Source organism: Eulemur rufifrons, chromosome 21 (assembly GCF_041146395.1).
Source record: "Eulemur rufifrons isolate Redbay chromosome 21, OSU_ERuf_1, whole genome shotgun sequence".
Classification (NCBI taxonomy): Eukaryota; Metazoa; Chordata; class Mammalia; order Primates; family Lemuridae; genus Eulemur; species Eulemur rufifrons.
The window spans coordinates 24,805,135-24,812,618 of record NC_091003.1 but is presented as its reverse complement, the minus strand read 5'-3'; positions in this window follow the sequence as shown (position 1 = coordinate 24,812,618).

The window sequence follows — 7,484 nt, the reverse complement described above, 5'->3', positions numbered from 1 at the left end:
GCTGATCCTCAGGGCACTAGCTATCGTCCACTGGGATGTTCCTGGCCTCAAGTGGCCTTATTTATGCGACACGGTTGTCTGCCATTGAGGACATGCGTGCATCACTGTGCTTCCTCAGGTGTCCCTAGCCGGGTTTGGCTGAGCCCCCGGCAGCTGCGCTGCTCTGGCGCTGGTCTGGTCCCTGGTCTTCATCACAGGAAGGGCTCGCCGTTCTTGTTGGACCCCAGGGCCTTCCCTCCTTTTACTTGCGCTTTGCTTTCTGGCCCAGATGTTTACTTTTTCTGACATATTCCTCTAGATTTTGTCTCTTGGGGTCTCCCCTGGCTGGAGAAAGCAAAACCAGTCAATTCCGGTCCACAAGCATCCACTGCTGGAACATTCCTGGCTCCACCCAAGAGATGGCTGCCTCTGGCCTCTCTCCCGACTGGCTCTGCTGTCCCTGAGGACTCAGCTGAGCCTTCCTTGAGACCTAATCCATACATTTTTAGAACGTGTTCCCTTAGGGCAATCCCCAGACATCCACCCACAGTAACTGTGCTACCCCAAAATCTTTTCAATGCTTGATGCTTCTCTTCCGTCCTTGAGTTTGCCCGAATTCCCTACAGCCTCTGGGAGCTGCCCAGGCTCATGGGATGGCTTCTGATTCTTACGGAGTCCCTGACTGCAGCGCTGAACGGCCACCCCTCAAGAGTGTTCTGGGTCACCTGGCTCCCTGCAGTGGCCTTGCCCCTTCCCCGGACCCCACACTCCCCTCATCAGGGAGCTTTCGTGACCCCCTAAGTTGCTCTGTCGGGCCTAGCCCACTCCAGGGTCCCAGGAATCCTCCTCTCTGCCCAGCCTGCCTCCTGACACCCCATCTTTTCAGAAGTAAATTCCTTTTCCGTGGCTGATCCCTCTTTCTCATTCCCCACTGCTCCTGTTCTGAGAGTAAGACTGGCATGTTTTCCAAACCATTCCAGTTCTTTCTGGATCTTCCGAGTTAAACCTGACTCCCTGGGACACAATGGCTCTCAGCACAAGCCATCTACATGGCCTTAGCCAGCTTCGGGGTGTGCATCGATTTCACTGAGTTGTTCTCTATCTCAACCCAAGAAAATAGCAAATTCTCTGAAGGGCCCTGATTCCTTTTAATGCTGTTGTCTGTTAACAAACTCCCGCCCTTCTGTAGGCAAAGCTCCCACTTTAGTCTCCCAACTCCAGGTCAGAATTTATGTAACGCACAAACTCGTTAGCCAAGCAGTGCCACACACAGGGCCCTAACTCTGAGGGCTTTGTGGATTCAGGAGGGACCCTCCCCAGCCCCTGTGCCGGCAGCAGGCTTTGGAGACAGCTGGTCCACACCACCTCCATGGCAGCGCAAGACTCATAGCAGTGCGCTCGGCCCCGTGCTGCCTTTGCGGTTCAAAGTGCTGACGACAGACCTGGCAGGGGTCGCAGCCAGGGCAGCAAGCCTGGGCCTGCCCAGCCCCAGCCGCGCGTGCCGAGGCCTTGAGTCTTCTGTGGCCTCCTCTGCACTGCCCCTGTCAGGGATCAAGGCCTCCCGCTGCCCGCCAAGCCCCAGCATCCCGGGCTTGCTAAAGTCTCACCTATTAAAGAACAAGGCTCTGAGCTTGTGACCGCCCCCAAAGCACTGTCCTGGAGTGCCGAGGTCACATCCCCATGTGGACTCTGCTTATACTGGTGGGGCGGAGCCTCCTGCCAGGGCCACTAGTTAAAAGTCAACCACAGGACCGTAAGCACCAGCTTGTGGCACCAAAGCACTGTGGGGAACCCCAGACGCTGGCACGGTCCCTTCGAAGCCCCCGTGTACACACTGGACATCCTCAAAGCCTCAGACTTCATGTGGTTCATGAGTCAAAGCTCGAAGCCAGTGCACAAAACGTTGGATTTGAGGGGGCTTAAATGAAACACCCCTTTCTTCCAATTCCAATCTTGGGGCGACCACGGCAGGTGTGGGGGTCACAGCATGTGCCAGAGCAGGCAGCACGCTGCAAAGTGGGCCCAGGAGGGGCAAGCCAGCAGCTCCGGGGTGCAGAGGAGGACTGGGGGGGGTTCTCAGGAATGAAGACCCCTCATGGGGAAAGGAGATGAGGAAGGGGCCCTGCAGCAGGAACACTGTGGTGGGAAGCTCAGGGAGGCTGGGGCTGGGCTGGGGAAAGGACAGCGAAGTGGGGACAGCTCCCGCGTGGGCCAAGAGTTGGAGCAAGGTCTTAGAGGGATGGGGGCGGGGGTGGGCAGCAGTCAGCCTGGTGGTGGTATTCTTCCCTTCGTTCTGTCCGTGCACGTCATCTTTTGTGTCATGAAGTATAACATACACACAGAAAAATGCATAACAGTTTAACAAATACAAAACAGACACTTGTAAGAACGGTGAGAAAAAAACCTCTCCAGCACCCCATCACGGCCCAAGCGCCCCGCCCCCCAGCCAGTGGGGCTGCAGTCCTGACCGTGAGGGGAACCGTTTCCTGGCTGTCACAGTTCTGCCACCTCTGTGTGGACCTCTGAACAAAGTAGTTTAGGGTTCCCTGTTTTTAAACTTTAAATAAATGGAATCGTATTATGTGTATCTTGTGGCTTTTGTTCAATATTGTGCCTGTGAGTATCTACGCATGGTGATATTTGTACCTGTAGCTTGTACATTTCACTGCTGTTTAGTATTCTGTGCTTGAACGTGCCACAGTTTATTTAGCCATTCTATTCTCGATGGACAGTTGGGCTGTTTCCACATACAAGTTTCTCTAAGCTGTCGACACCTAGGAGCAGATTTCGGGCATGTTAATTACAGCCAACATGGTGGGGGACAGAGGTACTCATTGTGTTTCCCTGATTTCTGCTCAGGTTGAACACATTTTCCATGCTAATATTCTGTTATGTGAAGTGGCTTCTAAAGTCCTTTGTTCATTTGTTATGGGGTTGTCTTACCAATTTGTTGAAGTTTTTAGTATGTTCTGGATGTGAGCTTTTTGTCAATAATATGAGTTGCAGAAACAATAGCATATCTTTTCGTTCTTTTGGTGTCCTACTAATATACAGTCCATGTGTCAATATTTTCCTTGGTAGTATGTGATTGCGTCTTATCTGAGAAATTGTGAAGATGATCTTCTATATGATCTTTTAAGACTTATGGTCTTGTCTTTATAACTTTAATCCATGCAGAACTGATTTTTGTGCGGGTGTGAAATAAGGGTCCAGTTTGACCTTCTTCCCCACATGGTAGGTAGGCAGATGCCTGGTACCCGTAATTGAACAGTGGTGCCTTGCACGTAGATTTCAATGCTGCCGCCATCATATATTTTGTCCAGGTGTGTGCGGAAAGGTCTGTTCCTAGATTTCTCTTTCTCCCATTGGTCTGTTGTCTGCCATGTGTCGATTCTACTTGGCTTGATAACATATCTCGACATCAGGAAAGCCAGTTCTCCCACCTTTTCTCCTATCCAACTTCTAACCAGGCCCAACCCTGCTTAGCTTCTGAGATCATATAAGATTGGGCTCATTCAGTGTGGTATGGCCATAGACCCTCCTACCTTTTCTTTGAGAAAATGTTTTCGCTCTTCTTGGTCATTTGGATCCTCACATAAATGTTAGAATTAGGCTATCAGATTCCATCGAAAAATCCATTGGAATTTCAATTAGGACTGGGCTGAATCATAAACCAGCCTGGGGACTGTCACCAGCACAATATTGCGTCCAGTCCAGGGACGTGGTGGTCTCTTCCTTTATTAGTTCCCCAGTGACCTTCAGGGCGTTCGTTTTCTCTGCAGAGTGTTGCACATCTGGACTTAATCCTAGGCACAGGGAAACCTGTTTTCTCTAAGCTATCGGCTTGTTTCCTTTACTCTCCCCCGCTGTCCCCACAGCCACCTCTTTTCCTCTTTGTATGAAGTCATATTCCCTATGGTGGCTGTAAAGTCATATCGTATTCTGAGACGTGTCTGTTTCTGCATCAAGACTCAATGCATGTCTTCTAAATATACTTTGTCTTGCTTGTCTGGTACATAGGTTATTGTAGTTCCTTGACCTGCGTGTCAAGGTGAAAGGTGTAAAGTTCATGCCCTTCATGTCTTCCTTTGGCTTCTCTTATCCCTCATGGCCATCAGCGTCCTTACGGTCAACACGGAGTTGACACTGTAATATGGCGGTAGAGGGACTCTGAAAGCCTAATTGTTTCCTCTCCTTCCTAGCTGTGTTTTGGTTTTGATTGGCACAATTCCCTAAGGACTCACCCTGTCGTATAATCAGGGGCTCGTTCTTGGAAACAGGGCTCCCTGCTCAGCACACAGCTCTCACCATGTTTTGCTGTGACAGGAGGGAGCCCTGTGGACATGTGGGGCTCACCCCTTAGTCCCAGTGGGCCGGGGTCAGCCGTCAGTCTCTTTCGCCTCTTGCCCGGCTGCTTCCTCTTGCTTTTGCTCTCCAGTCCGGCTCCCCAAACCGGGTCAGAAGCAATGTCACCTGGGCATCATCAGTGCACGCTCTGCCCTGGCAGATTCATTCATAGTCTTCTCCCGACACACTAGAACGGGTGGGTCTGTTTCCTGCCCCCTTCCCGCCACACCCAATGCTGGAGTTAAAATCTGTGTTTTCACCAGAGTTTAAATGGTCAAAAGGCATTAAATCCAAAGAGTCTTTTCGTTTCTCCCTGAAGAAGGAAATGGGCTTATTTTATAATCCAGAGCATTAGCCTCCGAACTACCAGGAGCCTGAGCTACCTGCGGAGTCAAGTTTTCTCCCGGAGCAATACCGGGAGGCTCTGGTGGAGTGCGGTCCAAGTTTCTTCTGTGCAGAGGTCCTGATTTCACATTGCTTTTTTGGCTGGCCAGGAACCTTCAGGAAGGTTCAAGGCATCCTGACGTTCATACCAGCTTTGCGATGGCACGTGGCTGTTAAAGGAACAGCCGCAGATAACAGCACCTCTGCGGCAGAGCCACTGGTATGAGAGGGGGTGTGGCCACCTTCTCAGGGAGGAGAACTCATAAGCCAAGCAGAAAACTTTGGAGTTTGGTGCAGCTCCGCATTTGCTGCTGATGACATTGATGGGAGAGCTTCATCCACATGGTACGATGTCTGAGGCCCCTGTGCCCTTGGAGGCTGCGGGGTCCACATAGTTGGCAAAATGCCTTTAGGACAGAACTAGAAGGGTGGGCATTTGGCAGGTGTGGAGGCAGGCGCAGGGGGGAAACTGAGAGCAGTAGGGGGTGGTGGGAGGGAGGGCCTGGGACAGCATCAGGACAAGGCCTGACTGGCAAGGCCTCCAAAGAGGTGTGGGGAGACCTTCCCTGTTGAGCCTAAGAATACTGAGTTATAGAAATGCCCCCTGTATTTCTGGAGACAAGATTTGATTTCAGAAGTCAAATAAGGCTTTGCCTTAAAGAAAAAATAAATGTGTTAGTTCAAAAGCTGCCTCGCCTCAGGAGGGCGTCTAGTTGGTCAGTAACAGCTGCACTTCAAAGAGACAGCTGTAAACTGGGCCTATGGTTCTCACCTGTTTTGAAAGACAAGACAGGCCTCACCTAGGACGAAAAGGTTGCTGGAGCTGACCGACAAAGACCCCCGGAGATGAGAGCTGATCAAATAGATATGCTAATGCCCAACCCTGAGTAATTAACACAAAGCACAGCTCATGTTGACTTCTGAGATCCTCTCTGTCTCCAAGAACACAATCACCGGAGCCAAGATGTCTCTGTTTTTTGCTAAAGTAATAGCCTTATGAGAAAACTTAGAAGTTTGCCCCAAGAAGATTTTGTAACTCATTGTTCCCCTAGATAGAGTTAGTTAAACGATCTGTAGTAGCCTTTTAGGAGACTTTGACACTAAAGCAAACTGCCTGTTAGTATGAAAATCCTGTTGCCCTTGGCAACGGGAGCCTGCGTCTACCCTATAAAATACCTGTGTGGAGTTTCAGTCGGGAATATATTTTTTTGCGGGAGAGAAATATATCCATCCGGACACCCTCCTTTCATCTATTTTCATAAACCTTTGCTTTATAAACTATATCTTTGGCTGTGTGCATTACTATCATTATTTTATTTTTATTTCTGTTTCCTACTATTTTTTCATCCTTTGCGATGACCCCTGCCTGAGAGACCTGATCCGAAGAGAAAAAGCCTCTTTGCGGGGAGCGTAGCTAACTCCCCGCACTTCCCAGCTTCCCACATGCAGCGTGGCACCAAGGGGCCGGGGGGGCTGGGCAGCCTGCAGCCAAGCTCTGCCTGTTACGAAGGACATCAGGGTGGACTGATCAGGTATAAAAGGGGACTGAATTTGGAATACAAGTGGCATTTCATGAATAGGGCCGGATGGGTGATTTAACAGATGGCGAGGGATGAGTGGGTGGCATCAAGAAAAGATGAGTCATGTCTCATGCCTGACGCAGCAAGAATGTAAGTGGAAAAACAAACTCACATTAAGCCCTGGAAGAACCAGGGAAAAGAGTTTGAGAATCGTGGAGGAGAGGAAGCCTAAGGACGACACAGACCCTGAAAAACAGGGTGACATGTGTCTCGGGACCCCACCCACGAAGTCAGAAGCCAGAAGGCAAGTGGGAGAAACATTTGCAGCTCCTGGCCAAGTGCTAATTTCTCTAATGTAGAAAGCACTCTTAAACAAACAAACAAACAAACAAATCCAGTGGGAGAAAAAATGGCTTTGAGAATTTGATTTGGTTCCCAGAAAAGGAGAAAGAAGTGGCCATTCAGCATATGAAAAGGTGCTCAGCTTCTGAGTAAAGGAAACACGAATTAAAACGTTTTGGCTTGAGAGAAAAGCACCTCCCCCCTCATACAGCCTAACAGTGGTCTTGGGTTGGGAGGGCCTCCCATGCCCAGCTGGGTGGCACCATAGTCCCCTTCTCTAAGTGGGATCTATGGCTGTATTCCCAAGTGATTCTACCTCTGGGCCTCACCCTACAGACACACTTACACGCATGAAGGATTCCACATGGCAGAGGCTGGGAACAGCCTTAAATGTCCACGAACAGGGGCTGGAATCCTGCTAGTCCCACACAATGCCAGAGACTCTTCAGGTACGGATGGACACTTTCAAGTTACCAAAGCAAGGTGCAGAACATAGGTAGAATATGCTACCATTTGGGGCTGGGGGAAAAGCCAGGGCTGGGCGTGGTGTTACACATATTTGCTTGTGTATGCATAAAATATCTCGGGGGGGACTTGAGAAAGGATTAATTACCCTGTGGAGGGAGGTGGCAGGAAGGAGCTTTGAATTTGAGCCACATAAGTATATTGCCTATTAAAATTAGAAGAGCGTAGGTATGCAAGAAGCCAGGTCACTGGGGGACGTGAGGGATGAGACTCTTAGTTTGTAGCTTTTCGATGTGGTGCCCTGTCTGCTTGCTGTGGGGGCTAAACTGTGAGTCCAGACCCCACTGTCACCAGATGGGGGCTGAAGTTCCAGGACTAAGGGGACAGAGCCAGTTTCTGAAACTGACCGTCTTTGTCTGCTCTACACGGGCTTCACACACAGCAGTG